Source organism: Pseudorca crassidens, chromosome X (genome assembly GCF_039906515.1).
Source record: "Pseudorca crassidens isolate mPseCra1 chromosome X, mPseCra1.hap1, whole genome shotgun sequence".
NCBI classification, from domain to species: domain Eukaryota; kingdom Metazoa; phylum Chordata; class Mammalia; order Artiodactyla; family Delphinidae; genus Pseudorca; species Pseudorca crassidens.
The window spans coordinates 80,149,655-80,166,682 of record NC_090317.1 but is presented as its reverse complement, the minus strand read 5'-3'; the positions used below and the strand labels follow the sequence as shown (position 1 = coordinate 80,166,682).

The following is a 17,028-nucleotide window of genomic DNA, read 5'->3' as shown; positions in this document are numbered from 1 at the left end:
CTTTTCTGTGTGTGATGAGTCTGGCTATACGTTTATGAATTCTTTTTTTCCCAAAGAATCAGCTTTATGTTTACTGATTTTTGCTATTTTTCCCTTCATTTCTTTTCATTTCTGATCTGATCTTTATGATTTCTTTCCTTCTGCAAACTTTGTTTTTTTTAATTTTTGTTCTTCTTTCTCTAATTGCTTTAGGTGTAAGGTTAGGCTGTTTATTTGAGATTTTTCTTGTTTCTTGAGCTGAGATTTTATTGCTATAAACTTCCCTATAGAACTCTTTTGCTACATCCCGCAGGTTTTGGGTCATCGTGCTTCACTGTTATTTGTTTCTGGGTATTTGTTGATTTCCTCTTTGATTTCTTCAGTGATCTCTTGGTTATTTAGTAGTGTATTTTTAGCCTCCATGTGTTTGTAATTTTTACAGTTTTTTTCTTGCAGTTAATATCTAGTCTCATAGTGTCGTGGGCTGTAAGCATACTTGATACAAATTCAAATTTTCTTAAATTAACCAAGGCTTGATTTGTGATCCAAGATATGATCTATTCTGGACAATATTCCATGACCACTTGACAAGAAAGTGTATTCTGTAATTTTTGTATGGAATGTCTTATAAATATCAATTAAGTCCATCTGGTCTAATGTGTCATTTAAAGCTTGTGTTTCCTTATTTATTTTCATTTTGGATGATCTGTCCACTGTTGAAAGTGGGGTTAAAGTGCCCCACTATTTTTGTGTTACTGTTGTTTTCCCCTTTTTGACTGTTAGCATTTGCCTATGTATTGAAGTACTCCTATGTTGAGTGCATAAATATTTACAATGGTTATAACTTCTTCTTGGATTGATCCCTTGATCATTATGTAGTGTCCTTCTTTGTCTATTTAATAGTCTTTATTTTAAAGTCTATTTTGTCTGATATGAGAATTGCTACTCCAGCTTTCTTTTGATTTCCATTTGCATGGAATATCTTTTTCTATCCCCTTGCCGAGTGGTATTACATGGGGCCAGGAGATTAGTGGTGGTCCAATGACCTGGACTCGGCTCCCCACCTCGCAGGTTCAGGCCCAACACCCAGCTGGAGCACCAAGACCCTGCCAGCCACATGGCTCAGAAGAAAAGGAAGAAAAACAAACAAACAGATATAACCCCAAACTACATAGTAACAGCAATACTAAACAGACAAAATCACACAAAGAAACATACACACATGGAATAGCTTCAAGATGGTGGAAGACTAAGACGTGGAAATAACCTTCCTCCCCACAAATACATCAGAAATAAATCTCCATGTGGAATAACTCCTACAGAACACCTACTGAACACTGGCAGAAGTCCTCAGACTTTTCAAAATGCAAGAAACTCCTCACATACCTGGGTAGGGGAAAAGAAAAATGAAAAAAAACAGAGACAAAATAATATGGACAGGACCAGCACCTCTGGGAAGGAGGTTGAAGGAGGAAAAGTTTCCACACACTAGGAAGCTCCTTCACTGACTGAGAATGGGGCTGGGTGGGGGGAGGGGAACTTTGGAGCCAGGGAGGAGAGCTCAGCAACAGGGGTGAAGAGGACAAATTGGAGAGATTCCTGCGCAAATGATCCCTGGTGACCTGCACTCACAAGCCTAAGAGGCTTTTCTGCTCACCCGCCAGGGTAGGTGGGGGCTGGGAGCTGAGGCTCAGGCTTTGGAGGTAGGACCCCAGGGAGAGGACTGGGGTTGGCTGCATGAATACAGCCGGAAGGGGGCTGGTGCTCCACAGTAGACCAGGAGGGAGTCCGGGGAAAAGTATGGAACTGCCAAAGAGGCAAGGGATCATTGTTTTGCCAGGCGCGAGGAGAGAGGATTCAGAGCACCACCTAAACCAGCTACAGAGTCAGGCACATGCCATGGCTATCAGTGTGGACACCAGAGATTGGCATGAAATGATAAGGCTGCTGCTGCAGCCACCAAGAAGCCTGTGTGCAAGCACTGGTCACTATCCATAGTTCCGCTTCCAGGAGCCTGTGCAGCCCACCACTGCCAGAGTCCCGTGATCCAGAGATGATTTCCCCAGAAAAGCAAAGAGTGTGAATTGTCATGCTAGCCTCTGATGCCACAGACTTACACCCAATTTCGTACCCCTCCCTCCCATGGCCTGAGTGAGCCAGACCCCCTAATCAGCTACTATTTTAACCCCGTCCTATCTGTGTGGGGAACAGATGCCTCAGGCGACCTGCATGCAGAGGCAGGACCAAATCCAAAGCTGAACCCCAGGAGCTGTGCTAACAAAGAAGAAAAAGGGAAACCTACCCCAGTAGCCTTTGGAGCAGTGGATTAAAACTCCACAATCACCTTGATGTACCCTGCATCTGTGAAATAACTGAACAGATGATGAATCATCCCAAAATTGAGGCGGTGGACATTGGAAGCAACTGTAGACCTGGAGTTTGCTTTCTCCATCTAATTTGTTTCTGGCTTTATGTTTATTTTAGTTTAGTATTTAGAGTTTATTATCATTGATAGACTGGTTTATTGATCTGGTTGCTCTCTTCCTTTTTTTAAAATATATATATTTTTTCTTTTTTCTATTTTTGGGAGTGTGTAGGTGCATGCTTCTTCATGTGATTTTGTCTGTATAGCTTTGCTTTTACAATTTGTCCTAGTTTCTGTCTGAAGTGTGTTTTCTTTCTTTTTTTTTTTTTTTTTTTTTTTTTTTGCTGTACGTGGGCCTCTCACTGCTGTGGCCTCTCCCATTGCAGAGCACAGGCCCCGGATGCACAGGCTCACCGGCCATGGCTCACAGGCCCAGCTGCTCCGCGGCATGTGGGATCCTCCTGGACCGGGGCACAAACCCACTTCCCCTGCATCGGCAGGTGGACCCTCAACCACTGCGCCACCAGGGAAGCCCCTTTCTTTTTTAAAAAAAAATATTTTAGCACTTGTTATCATTGGTGGATTTGTTTTATCGTTTGGTTGTTTTCTTCTTTCTTTTTTTAATATTTTTTATTTTAATAATTTTATTTTACTTCTTTCTTTCTTTCTTTTCTTTTCTTTCTTTCCTTTTATCTCACTTTACTTCTGAGCCATGTGGCTGACAGGGTATTGGTGGTCTGGCCGGGTATCAGGCCTGTGCCTCTGAGGTGGGACAGCTGAGTTCAGGACATTGGTCCACCAGAGACCTCCCATCACCACATAATATCAAACAGCGAAAGCTCTCCCAGAGATATCCACCTCAACGCTAAGACCCCACTCCACTCAATAACCAGCAAGCTACAGGGTTGGACACCCTATGCCAAACAACTAGGAAGCAGGAACACAACCCCACCCATTAGCAGAGAAGCTACCTAAAATCATAATAAGATCAGAGACACGAACACACAAAACCGGATGTGGTCCTACCCACGAGAAAGACAAGATCCAGCCTCATCCACCAGAACACAGGCACCAGGCCCCTCCAATAGGAAGCCTACATAACACACTGAAGCAACATTAGCCACTGGGGGCAGACACCAAAAACAACAATGATTATGAACCTGAAGCCTGAAAAAAGGAGACCACAAACACAGTAAGTTAAGGAAAATAGAAGCCAGAGGAACACACAGCAGATGAAGAACCAAGGTAAAATCCCACCAGACCAAACAAATGAAGGGAAAGTAGTCAGTCTACCTGAAAAAGAATTCATGGTAATCATAGTAAAAATGGTTCAAAATCTTGGAAATAGAATGGTGAAAATATAAGAAATGTTTAACGAGAATCTAGAAAAAATAAGGACCAAACAAACAAGGATGAACAACACAATAAAAGAAATTAAAAATCCACTAGAAGGAATCAATAGCAGAATAACTGTGGCAGAAGAATGGATAAGTGACATTGAAGATAAAATAGTAGAAATATATACTGCAGAACAGAATAAAGAAAAAAGAATTGAGGACAGTCTCAGTGACCCCTGGGACAACACGAAATGCACCAACTAGCGAATTATAGGGGTGCCAGAGGAAAAGAAGGGGACTAAGAAAATATTGGAAGAGATTATAGTTGAAAACTTCCCTAATATGGGAAGGAAATAATTAATCATGTCCAGGAAGCACAAAGAGTCCCATACAGGATAAATTCAAGAAGAAACACGCCAAGACACATAATACTCAAAGTATCAAAAATTAAATACGAAGAAAAAATATGAAAAGCAGCAAGGGAAAAACAATAATAACATACAACGGAATCCCCATAAGGTTAACAGCTGATCTTTCAGCAAAAGCTCTGCAAGCCAGAAGGGAGTGGCAGGACATATTTAAAGTGATGAAATGGAAAAACCTACAACTAAGATTACTCTGCCCACCAAGGATCTCATTCAGATTCAATGGAGAAATTAAAATATTTACAAAGAAGCAAAGCTAAGAGAATTCAGCACCACCAAACCAGCTTTACAACAAATACTAAAGGAACTTCTGTAGGCAGGAAATGCAAGAAAAGGAAAAGACCTACAATAACAAACCCAAAACAATTAAGAAAATGGTAATAGGAACATTCATATTGATAACTACCTTAAATGTAAATAGATGAAATGCTCCAACAAAAAGACATAGACTGGCTAAATGGATACAAGAACAACACCTGTATATATACTGTCTATAAGAGACACACTTCTGACCTAGGGACACATACATACTGAAACTGAGGGGTTGGAAAAAGATATTCCATACAAAGGGAAATCAAAAGAAAGCAGGTGTAGCAATTCTCACATCAGACAAAATAGACTTTAAAATAAAGTCTACTTCAAGAGACAAAGAAGGACAGTACATAATGATCAAGGGATCAATCCAAGAAGAAGATACACCAATTGTAAATACACATGCACCCAATATAGGAGCACCTGAATACATAAGGCAAATGCTAACAACCAAAAGGGGGAAATGAACAGTAACACAATAATTGTAGGGGACTTTAACACCCCACTTTCACTAATGAACAGATCATCCATAATGAAAATAAATAAGGAAATACAAGCTTTAAATGTTACATTAAACATGCTGAAATTAAGTGATATTTATAGGACATTCCATCCAAAAACAACTGAATACACTTTCTCCTCAAGTGCTCATGGAACATTCTGCAGGATAGATCATATCTTGGGTCACAAAACAAGCCTAGGTAAATTTTAAAAATACTGAAATCTTATCCTGTATCTTTTCTGACCACAGCACTGTGAGACTCGATATCAATTACAGGAAAAAAATTGTAAAAAATACAGATACATGGAGGCTAAACAATACACTACTTAATACACAAGAGATCACAAGAAATCAAAGAGGAAATCAAAAAATACCTAGAAACAAATGACAATGAAAACACAATGACCCAAAACTGATGGGACGAAGCAAAAGAAGTTCTAAGAGGGATGTTTATAGAAATACAATCCTACCTCAGAAAACAAGAAACATCTCAAATGAACAACCTAACCTTCACCTCACGCAATTAGAGAAAGTAGAACAAGAAAAACCCAAAGTTAGCAGAAGGAAAGAAATCATAAAGATCAGATGAGAAATAAATGAGAAAGAAATGAAGGAAACAATAGCTAAGATCAATAAAACAAAAAGCTTGTTCTTTGAGAAGATAAACAAACTTAATAAAATATTACCCAGACTCATCAAGAAAAAAGGTAGAAGACTCAAATCAACAGATTTACAAATGAAAAAGGAGAAGTAACAACGAACACTGCAGAAATACAAAGGATCATGAGAGTTTACAACAAGCAACTATATGCCAATAAAATGGAAAAGCTGGAAGAAATGGACAATTTCTTAGAAAAGCACAAACTTCTGAGACTGAATCAGGAAGAAATAGAAAATATAAACAGACCAATCACAAGCACTGCAACTGAGACTTTGATTAAAAATCTTGCAGCAAACAAAAGCCCATGACCAGACGGCTTCACAAGCGAATTCTATCAAACATTTAGAGAAGAGCTAACACCTATACTTCTCAAAATCTTCCAAAATATAGCAGAGGGAGGAACACTCCCAAACACATTCTACGAGGCTACAATCACCCTGATGCCAAAACCAGACAAAGATGTCACAAAGAAAGAAAACTACAAACCAGTATCACTGATGAACATAGATGCAAAAATTGTCAACAAAACCGTAGCAAACAGCATCCAACAGCACATTAAAAGTATCATACACCATGATCAAGTGGGGTTTATCCCAGGAATAAAAGGAGTCTTCAGTATACACAACTCAATCGATGTTATAAGGCACTTTAAACAAATTGAAGGACAAAAACCATATGATCATCCCAATAGATATAGAAAAAGCTTTCGACAAAATTCAACACCCATTTATGATAAAAATCCTCCATAAAGTAGGCATAGTGGGAACTTACCTCAACATAATAAAGACCATGTATGCCAAACCCACAGCCAGCATCATTCTCAATGGTGAAAAAGTGAAACCATTTCCACTAAGATCAGGAATAAGACAAGGTTGCCTATTCTTACTACTATTATTCAGCATAGTTTGGGAAGTTTTAGCCACAGCCATCAGAGAAGAAAAAGAAATAAAAGAATCCAAATTGCAAAAGAAGAAGTAAATCTATCACTATTTGCAGATGACATGATATTATAAATAGAGAGTCCTAAAGATGCTACCAGAAAACCAGTAGAGCTACTCAATGATTTTGGTAAAGTATCAGGATACAAAATTAATACACAGAAATCTCTTGCATTCCTATACACTAATGATGAAAAATATGAAAGAGAAATTAAAGAAACACTCCCATTTACCATCTCAACAAAAAGAATAAAATACCTAGGAATAAACCTACCTATGAATACAACAGATCTTTATACAGAAAACTATAAGACACTGATGAATGAAATTAAATATGATACAAACAGATGGAGAGATATACCATGTTCTTGCATTGGAAAAATCAACATTGTGAAAATGACCATACTACCCAAAACACTCTACAGATTCAATGCAATCCATATCAAATTACCAATGACAGTTTTCACAGAACTAGAACAAAAATTTTCACAATTTCTATGGAAACACCGAAGACACAGAATAGCTGAAGCAATCTTGTGAAAGAAATATGGAGCTGGAAGAATCAGGCTCCCTGACTTCAGACTATACTACAAATCTACAGTAATCAATACAGTATGGTTCTGACACAAAAGCAGATATATAGAGCAATGGAACAGAATAGAAATCCCAGAGATAAACCCATGTACATACGGTCACTTATCTTTGATAAAAGAGGGAAGAATATACAACAGAGAAAAGACAGCCTCTTCAATAATGTGCTTGGACTATGGATAGCTACATGTAAAAGAATGAAAATAGTACACTCCCTAACACCATACAGAAAAATAAAGTCAAGGTGCATTAAAGACATAAATGTAAGGTGAGAAACTATAAAACTCTTAGAGGAAAACATAGGCAGGACACTCTATGACACAAATCACAGCAAGATCCTTTTTGATCCACCTCCTAGAGAAGTGGAAATAAAAACAAAGATAAACAAATTGGACCTAATGAAACTTAAAAGCTTCTGCACAGCAAAGGAAACCATAAAGAAGATGAAAGGACAGCCCTCTGAATGGGAGAAAATATTTGCAAATGAAGCAACTGACAAAGGATTAATCTCCAAATTTTACAAGCAGCTCATGCAGCTCAATATGAAAAAAACAAACAACCCAATCCAAAATGGGCAGAAGACCCAAATAGACATTTCTCCAAAGAAGACGTACAGATTGCCAACAAACACATGAAAGGATGCTCAACATCCCTAATCATTAGAGAAATGCAGATCAAAATTATAATGAGCTATCACCTCACACTAGTCAGAATGGCCATCATCAATAAATCTACAAACAATAAATGCTGGAGAGGGTGTGGAGAAAAGGGAACCCTCTTGCACTGCTGGTGGGAATGTAAATTGATACAGCCACTATGGAGAACAGTAGGGAGGTTCCTTAAAAAACTAAAAATAGAACTACCATACGACCCAGCAATTCAACTACTGAGCATATACACCGAGAAAATCATAATTCAAAAGAGTCATGTACCACAATGTTCATTGCAGCTCTATTTACAATAACCAGGATATGGAAGCAACCTATGTGGCCATTGACAGATGAATGGAAAAACAAGATGTGGCACATATATACAATGGAATATTTCTCAGCCATAAAAATAAATGAAATTGAGTTATTTGCAGTGAGGTGTATGGACCTAGACTCTGTCATACAGAGTGAAGTAAGTCAGAAACAGAAAGACAAATACCATATGCTAACACATATATATGGAGTTTAAAAAACAACAAAAAAAGTGGTTTTGAAGAACCTAGGAGCAGGACAGGAATAAAGACGCAGACATAGAGAATGAACTTGATTACATAAGGAGGGGGAAGTGTAAGATGGACGAAGTGAGAGAGTGGCATGGACTTATATATACTACCAAATGTAAAATAGATAGCTAGTGGGAAGCAGCTGCATAGCACAGGGAGATCAGCTCAGTGCTTTGTGACCCCCTAGAAGGATGGGATAGGGAGGGTGGGTTGGAGATGCAAGAGGGAGGAAATATGGGGATATATGTTTATGTATAGCTGATTCACTTTGTTATAAAGAAGAAACTAACACACCATTGTTAAGCAATTATACTCCAATAAAGATTTTAAAAAAGAAATATACACACACTCATAAAGCTAAAAAAAACAAACAACTAAAAATTAAAAAATAACTAACAGACAGAACCCTAGGATAAATGGTAAAAGCAAACCTAAACAGAGAAGATCACACAAAGAGACATAAACATACACACTCACAAAAAGAGAATAAAGGTAAAAAATAAAAATATATTTAAAAGATAATAAATTTAAAAAGTAAAATTAAATTTAAAAAAAGGAAGATAGCAACCAAACCAATAAATAAATCCACAAATTATAATAAGCACTAAAATCTAAACTGTGATAGATGTAAAACCATAAACCAATCAGACGCAGAAAGCAAACCCAAAGGCTAAAGTTGCTCCCAAAGTCAACCGCCTCAATTTTGGGAACATTCTTTGTCTATTCAGGTATTGTTCAAATGCAGCATTTTTCAAGTTGATTGTGGGGATTTAATCTGCTTGTCCTCAGGCTGTAGGAAGTAATTCCCCCTTCTTTTCTTTGCACAGCTCCTGGGTTTCAGCTTTCGTTTTGGCCCTGCCTCTGCATTTAGGCTGCCCTCAGGCATCTATTCCCCTCACAGACTGGAGGGATTAAAGCAGCAGCTGATTAGGGCTCTATTGCTCACTCAGGCTGTATTGAGGGAGGGGTACGGTAGTTATAATTAGAATGCAGGGAGAACCTGCGGTGGGAGAAGCCAGCATAACTTCGTCACAGCCTGAGGCACGCAGTGTGTTCTCCAAGGGGAAGTTTCCCTGGATCACGGGACCCTGGCAGTGGCATGCTGCACAGGTTACCAGGGTGATGTGGGTAGTGACCTGTGCTTTCACACAGGATTCTTGGTGGCAGCAGCGGTGGTGTTAGCCATCCATGCTCATCTTTGCAGTCCGAGATGTTAGCCACATCTTGCACCCATCTCTGGAGCTTGCTTAGGTGGTACTCTGCCTTCTGTGGGCACACAGTGGGAATACTTTCTCCTTGCTCACCGCTAAACAATGGTCTCTTGCCCCTCCAGCAGGTCCAGACTTTTTCCCGGACTCCCTGCTGGCTAGCTCTAGCACACTAGCCCCCTTCAGGCCATCTTCATGCAACTAACCCTAGTCCTCTCCCTGGGGTTTGACCTGCAAAACTTGAACCTCAGGTCCCAGCCTCCACCTGTGGTGGTTGGTCAGAGATAATCATCTCAGGTTTGTGAGTGCTAGTTAGCACCGATCCTCTGTGAGGGAATCTCTCTGCTTTGCCTTCTGCACCCCTGTTGCTGCACCCTCTTCCATGGCTCCAAAGCTTCCCCTCTGGCCACTCTTCATCCCCGCCACTGAAGGGGCTCCCTAGTGTGTGGAAACTTCTCCTCTTTCACAGCTCCTTCCCAGATGTTCAGGTCCCGTCCCTGTTCTTTTTTCTCTGTTTATTTCTTTTTTCTTTTGCCCTGCCCAGGTATGTGGGGATTTTCCTCTTTTTGGAAGTCTAAGATCTTCTGCCAGCTTTCAGTAGGTGTTCTGTAGGAGTTGTTCCACATGTAGATGTATTTGTGGAGAGGAAGATGATCTCCATGTCTTAACCCTCCACCATCTTGAAGGTCCTCTCTGTTTTTGCTATTTGTCTTGGGTTTCATTTGTTTGTTTTCATTTTTTTTAATTTCAGAAAGCAAACCCAAAGGCTAAAGTTGCTCCCAAAGTCAACCGCCTCAATTTTGGGAACATTGCACTGTGCAGCTTATGGGCTCTTGGTTGTAGAGCCTGGGATCAGGCCTGAGCCTCCATGGTGGGAGCACTGAATCCAGGACAGTGGACCACCAAAGAATTCATGGGCACAGAGAATATTAATCAGTGTGCATGCTCCCAGAGGTATCCATATCATCACCAAGACCTGTCCCCACACAGCTGCTTGCAGGTTCCAGTGTTGGACACCTAATGCCAAACAACCAGCAAGACAGGAACACAGACCCATGCATCAGCAGACAGGCTGCATGAAGTGGTATTAAGCTCATAGACACCCCAAAACAGTTCACCTGATGTGGCCCTGGCCTTCAGAGGGAAAAGACTCAGCACCACCCACCAGAGCACAGGTAACAATCCCTCCCACCAAGAAGCCTAAACAAGCCCCTGGACCAACCTCACCCACAAAGGGGCAGATACCAGAAGCAAGAAGAGCTATGACCCTGCAGCCTGATGAAAGGAGACAATAAACACAGTAGCTTAGACAAGATTAGATAACAGAGAAATATGTTGCAAATGAAGGGGCAAGGTAAAATCCCACAAGACCAAATAAATAAAGAAGAAACAGGCAATCTACCTGAAAAAGAATTCAGGGTAATGATAGGAAAGATGATCCAAGATCTCAGAAATAGAATGGAGGTTCGGGTTGAGAAGATACAAGAAATGTTTAACAAGTGCCTAGAAGAACTAAAGGACAAACAATCAGTGGTGAATAACACAATAACTGAAATGAAAAATAAAATAGAAGGAATCAATAGCAGAAAAACTGAGGTAGAAGAATGGATAAGTGTGTTAGAAGATAGAATGGTGGAAATCACTCCCACAGAACAAAGAAAAAAGAATGAAAAGAATTGGGGACAGTCTCAGAGACCTCTGGGACAACATTAAATGCACCAACATTCGAATTATCGGGGTCCCAGAAGAAGAAGAGAAAAACAGGATCTGAGAAAATATTTGAATAGATTATAGTTGAAAACTTCCCTAACATGGGAAAGGAAATAATCAAGTCCAGAAAGAACAGAGAGTCCCATACAGGATAAACTTAAGGAGAAACATACCAAGACACATATTAATCAAACTAACAAAAAATTAAATACAAAGAAAAAACATAAAAAGCAGCAAGGGAAAAGCAACAAATGACATACATACAAGGGAATCCCCATAAGGTTATCAGCACATTTTTCAGCAGAACCTTTGTAGGGCAGAAGAAAGTTACATAATATACTTAAACTGATGAAAGGGAAAAACCTACAACCAAGATTAATCTACCCAGCAAGGATTTAATTCAGATTTGACAGAGAAATCACACGATATACAGAAAAGCAAAAGCTAAGAGAATTCAGCACCATCATACCAGCTTTACAACAACTGTTAAAGGAAATTCCTTTAGCTCTCCAAGAGCCAAAGGAACTTCTCCAGGAGGGAAACGCAAAAGAATAAAAAGATCTACAAAAATGAAGCCACAATTAAGAAAATGACAATAGGAACATACAAATCAATAAGTACCATAAATGTAATTGGATTAAATGCTCAAACCAAAAGATACAGACTGGATGAATGGATACAAAAACAAGACCCATATATATGCTATCTACAAGAAACCCACTTCAGACCTAGGGACACATACAGACTGAGAGTAAGGGGATGGAAAAAGATATTCCATGCAAATGGGAATCAAAAGAAAGTTGGAGGAGCAATACACATATCAGACAAGATAGACTTTAAAATAAAGACTATTAAAAGAGACAAGGAAGGACACTACATAATGATCATGGGATCAAGCCAAGAAGAAGATATAACCATTGTAAATATTTATGCACCCAAACTAGAAGCACCTCTATAAATGAAGCAAATGCTAACACTTATAAAGGGGAAATCAACAGTAACACAATAATAGTGGGGGGCATTAACACCCCACTTACACCGATGGACAGATCGTCAAGACAGAAAATGAATAAGGAAACCCAAGCTTTAAATGACACAAGAGACCAAATAGACGTAATTTATATTTATGGGACATTCAAACCAAAAGTGGCAGAACACACTTTATTCTCAAGTGCTCACAGACCATTCTCCAGGATAGATCACATCCTGGGTCACAAATCAAGCCTCAGTAAATTTAAGAAAATTGAAATTGTATAAATCATCTTTTCCTACCACAATCCTATGAGATTATAAATCAATTACAGGAAAAAAAGAACTGTTAAAAATACAAACATATGGAGGCTAAACAATATGCTATGAAATAACCAAGAGATCACTGATGAAATCAAAGAGGAAATGAAAACATACATAGAGACAAATGACAATGAATACATGATGACCTAAAATGTACAGGATGCAGCAAAAGCAGTTCTAATAGGGAAGTTTACAGCAATACAATCCTACCTCAAGAAACAAGAAAAATCTCAAATAAACAACCTAACCTTACACCTAAAGCAATGAGAGAAAGAAGAACAAACAAAACCCAAAGTTAGTAGAAGGAAAGAAATCATTAATATTAGAGCAGAAACAAATGAAATAGAAATGAAGAAAACAATAGCAAAGATCAATGAAACTAAAAGCTGGTTTTTTGAGATGATAAATGAAACTGATAAACATTTAGCCAGACAGACTCATCAGGAAAAAAAAATGGAGAGGACTCAAATCAATAAAATTAGAAATGCAAAAGGAGAAGCTACAATTGACACCACAGAAATGCAAAGGATCATAAGAGACTACTACAAGAAATTATATGGCAGTAAAATGGACAACCTGGAAGAAATGGACAGTCTTAGAAAAGTACAACCTTCCAAGGCTGAGCCAGGAAGAAATAGAATATATGAAGAGACCAATCACAAATAATGAAATTGAAACTGTGATTAAAAATCTTCAAACAAACAAAAGTCCAGGCCCAGATGGCTTCACAGGAGAATTCTATCAAACATTTAGATAAGAGCTAACACAGAGCCTTTTCAAACTATTTCAAAAATCTGCAGTGGACAGAACACCCCCAATTCATTCTATGAGTCCACCATCACCCTGATACCAAAACCAGACAAGGATATAACAAAAAGAGAAAATTACAGGCCAATATCACTGATGAACATAGATGGAAAAATCCTTAACAAAACACTACCAAACCAAATCCAACAACATATTATAAGGGTCATACACCATGACCAAGTGGGATTTATCCCAGGAATGCAAGAATTCTTCAATATATGCAAATCAATCAATGTGATACACCATATTAACAAATTGACAAATAAAAACCATATGATCACCTCAATAGATGGAGAGAAAGATTTTGATAAAATTCAATACACATTTATGATAAAAACTCTCCAGAAAGTGAGCCCAGAGGACATATCATTCTTATAGGTGAAAAACTGAAAGCACTTCCTCTAAGATCAGGAAAAAGACAAGGGTGTCCATTCTCACCACTATTATTCAACATAGTTTTGGAAGTTCTATCCATGGCAATCAGAAAAGGAAAAGAAATAAAAGGAATCCAAATTGGAAAAAACAAAGTAAAACTGTCACTGTTTGCAGATGACATGATACTATACATAGAGAATCCTAAAGATGCCACCAGAAAACTACTAGAGTTAATCAATGAATTTGGTAAAGTAGCAGGATACAAAATTAATGCACAGAAATATGTGACATTCCTATATACTAATGATGAAAAATCTGAAAATGAAATCAAGAAAACACTCCCATTTACCATTGCAACAAAAATTGTAAAATATCAAGGAATAAACCCACGTAAGGAGGCAAAAGACCTGTATGCAGAAAACTATAAGATACTGATGAAAGAAATGAAAGACAGTACAAACAGATGGAGAGATATACCATGTTCTTGAACTGGAAGAATCGATACTGTGAAAATGACTATACTACCCAAAGCAGTCTACAGATTCAATGCAAACCCTATGAAATTACCAATGGAATTTTTCACAGAACTAGAGCAAAAAATTACATTTTGTATGGTAACACACAACAACCCGAATAGACAAAGGATTCTTGAGAAAAGTGGAGCTGGAGGAACTAGGCTATGTGCCTTCAGACTATATTACAAAGCCAAAGTAATCAAGACAGTATGGTGCTAGCACAAAAACAGAAATATAGATCAATGGAACAGGATAGAAAGCCCCCAGATAAATATACACACCTACTAATCTTTGACAAAGGAGTCAAGAATATACAATGGAGAACAGACAGTCTCTTTAATAAGTGGTGCTGGGAACTCTGGACAGTTACATGTAAAAGAATGAAATTAGAACACTCCATAACGTGATACAAAAAAATGAAAAAAAAATGGGTTAAAGACCTATATGTAACACCTGACAGTATTAAACTCTTAGAGGAAAACATTGGCAGAACACTTTATGACATAAATTGCAGCAAGATCTTTTTGACCTACTTCCTAGAGTAATGAAAATAAAAATAATAAATAAACAAATGCAACCGAATTCAACTTAAAAGCTTTTGCACAGCAAAGAAAACCATAAACAAGATGAAAAGACAAGCCTCAGAATGGGAGAAAACAGTTGCAAATGAAGCAACTAACAAAGGATTAATCTCCAAAATATACCAGTGGCTCATGCAGTTCAATATCAAAAAAACAAATACAACCCTATCAAAAAATGGGCAGGGGCTTCCCTGGTGACACAGTGGTTGACAGTCTGCCTGCCGATGGAGGGGACACGGGTTTGTGCCCCAGTCAGGGAAGATCCCACATGCCACAGAGTGGCTGGGCCTGTGAGCCATGGCCACTGAGCCTGCACGTCCAGAGCCTGTGCTCTGCAATGGGAGAGGCCACAACAGTGAGATGCCCGTGTACGGCAAAAAAAAAGAAAAAAGAAAAAAAACACAACATGCAGATGGCCATAAAACACATGAAAATATGCTCAACATCACTCATTATTATAGAAATGCAAATCAAAACTACAATGAGGTGCCACTTCCCACTGGTCAGAACAGCCATTACCAAAAAATCTACAAACAATAAATGTTGGAGAGGGTATGGAGAAATGGGAACGCTCATGCACTATTGATGGGAATGTAGACTGAGAGAGCCACAGTGGAAAAGAGTATGGAGGTTCCAAAAAAAACTAAAAATAGAACTACCATATGACCCAGCAATCCCACTACTGGGAATACACACTGCGAAAACCACAATTCAAAAAGATACATGCATGCCAAAGTTCACTGCAACTCTATTTACAATAACCAGGACATGGAAGCAACCTAAATGTCCATCAACAGAGGAATCAATAAAGAAGATGTGGTACATCTATACAATGGAATATTACTCAGCCATAAAAAGGAACAAAATTTGGTCATTTGTAGAGACATGGATGGACCTAGAGAGGGTCATACAGAGTGAAGTAATTCAGAAAGAGAAAAACAAATATTGTATATTAATGCATATATGTGGAATCTAGAAAAATGGCATAGATGACCCTCTTTGCAAAGTAGAAACAGAGACACAGAGGTAGAGAGCAAATGTATGGACACCGAGGTGGAAAGGGGGATGGGAGGAATTGAGAAATTGAGATTGACACATATACACTATTGATATTATGTGTAGAATTGATAATTACAGCCAATATCGTCCTCAATGGTGAAAAACTGAAAGCATTTCCACTAAGATCAGGAACAAGACAAGGTTGCCCACTCTCACCACTCTTATTCAACATAGTTTTGGAAGTTTCAGCCACAGCAATCAGAAAAGAAAAGGAAATAAAAGGAATTCAAATCAGAAAAGAAGAAGTAAAGCTGTCACTGTTTGCAGATGACATGATACTATACATAGAGAATCCTAAAGATGCTACCAGAAAACTACTAGAGCTAATCAATGAATTTGGTAAAGTAGCAGGATACAAAATTAATGCACAGAAATCTCTGGCATTCCTATACACTAATGATGAAAAATCTGAAAGTGAAATCAAGAAAACACTCCCATTTACCACTGCAACAAAAAGAATAAAATATCTAGGAATAAACCAACCTAAGGAGACAAAAGACCTGCATGCAGAAAATTATAAGACATGGATGAAAGAAATTAAAGATGATACAAATAGATGGAGAGATATACCAGGTTCCTGGATTGGAAGAATCAACATTGTGAAAGTGACTATACTACCCAAAGCAGTCTACAGATTCAATGCAATCCCTATCAAACTACCACTGGCATTTTTCACAGAACTAGAACAAAAAATTTCACAATTTGTATGGAAACACAAAAGACCCCGAATAGCCAAAGCAATCTTGAGAACGAAAAGTGGAGCTGGAGGAATCAGGCTCCCTGACTTCAGACTATACTACAAAGCTACAGTAATCAAGACAGTATGGTAGTGGCACTAAAACAGAAAGATAGATCAATGGAACAGGATAGAAAGCCCAGAGATAAACCCACGCACATATGGTCACCTTATCTTTGATAAAGGAAGCAGCAATGTACAGTGGAGAAAGGACAGCCTCTTCAATAAGTGGTGCTGGGAAAACTGGACAGGTACAAGTAAAAGTATGAGATTAGATCACTCCATAACACCATACACAAAAATAAGCTCAAAATGGATTAAAGACCTAAATGTAAGGCCAGAAACTATCAAACTCTTAGAGGAAAACATAGGCAGAACACTCTATGACATAAATCACAGCAAGATCCTTTTTGACTCACTT

At 38.5% G+C, this 17,028-nt stretch overlaps 1 protein-coding gene across 9 annotated transcripts in view; it reads right to left on the bottom strand.

Moving 5' to 3' along the window:
• ARHGEF9 (Cdc42 guanine nucleotide exchange factor 9) overlaps positions 1–17,028 on the bottom strand; it is a 231,362-nt gene that overhangs the window by 111,970 nt on the left and 102,364 nt on the right. The window lies entirely within an intron of this gene.